Source organism: Nycticebus coucang, chromosome 18 (genome assembly GCF_027406575.1).
Source record: "Nycticebus coucang isolate mNycCou1 chromosome 18, mNycCou1.pri, whole genome shotgun sequence".
Taxonomy (NCBI): Eukaryota; Metazoa; Chordata; class Mammalia; order Primates; family Lorisidae; genus Nycticebus; species Nycticebus coucang.
In genome coordinates this window covers 13,675,051-13,676,183 of record NC_069797.1, presented here as the reverse complement: position 1 = coordinate 13,676,183, position 1,133 = coordinate 13,675,051, and the positions used below count along the sequence as shown (strand labels likewise).

Here is a 1,133-nt window from a genome sequence, read left to right as displayed (position 1 = left end):
TTTTTTTTACTTATAACTCCAGAACATTTTAATTCTAAAGAGCTTTAATAAATAAAAGCCCCACAGTTTGCAAATGTCCTTCAAAAAAGGAATGAATAATCAGTCTCATCAATATTGGGGGGAAATTAAGGGAAAGAAAAAGGAGGGCAGGAGATATGAAGGTTGATAACTTTTGTCTTTCATAAAGATAAAAATACCGCTTCCTCGAATAACAACACAATGTCACTTAGTGATAGGATTAGGCAGGAGGAAAATAACTGTCCATACTTATCTTATATACAGTGTTGGGCAATTAAACTCCAGCTGTGTTGTTTAGAAATGGCTTGCTGAAACATTGAAAAAATGAAAGACTTCATCCTTGTTGTAGACTTCAGTGGAACATTCGGTGCACATGACCGGGTGACAGATTTCCTCCACTTCTGTCTGTGGCTGCTCTGCAGCATCTTCATGGTTAGACCTCATCTTCTTATGGCTCCGCCTTTTCTTCCTGTTCTCTGAGGCTTTGTATCTTAGAACCTCCTCTTTGTTAACAGAACAGTTCATCACAAACATAGCTCTATACTCAGTTTTGTATGATTCATGCCTTTGGCAATCAAGGCACAGTGTGGTCACGCAGGCAGGGCCATTCAAGACAGCATCACTATTTGGAACAGGCTGCTGTTGTTGACGTGGCCTCTGTAGTCCAAAGCCACGATAACTCCTTCTCTGTGCATCAACCAAGGCCTGATCTGTTATCTTTTTCAGGATCACATAGTAATTCATCATTTGGAATTACTGTGTTGGAATCCTGTGTTGTTTCTTCTCTTTTTTCTTCGTCACCTGCACTGCTTTGTCTTCATCCTCAGAATCAGAAGCAAAATATGTATCATCATAGTACTGCTGGTGGCGGAAAGCTGGAGAAGCGATGTTGAAAAAACACCACATATTTGGTGTCAAAAACTTGCAAGTAAAAACAGTTCATTTCCACCTCATGGGGTTACTATGAAAATTTAGTCAGATAATGGCCACAAAATGCATTCAGCAGTGCCTGGATCTTGGTGATCACTCTATAAATGGTGATTGTTCCTGCTGCTGTGCTGTTATTATCATCGCTGAATGAGATGGGCATGCTTTGCTTTCGTTTTGTTTTGTTT

At 39.8% G+C, this 1,133-nt stretch overlaps 1 pseudogene; it reads right to left on the bottom strand.

The window, feature by feature from the left end:
• Positions 1 to 312: 312 nt before the first annotated feature.
• On the bottom strand, positions 313 to 924 carry LOC128571016 (E2F-associated phosphoprotein-like; annotated as a pseudogene).
• Between the last annotated feature and the right edge of the window lie 209 nt (positions 925 to 1,133).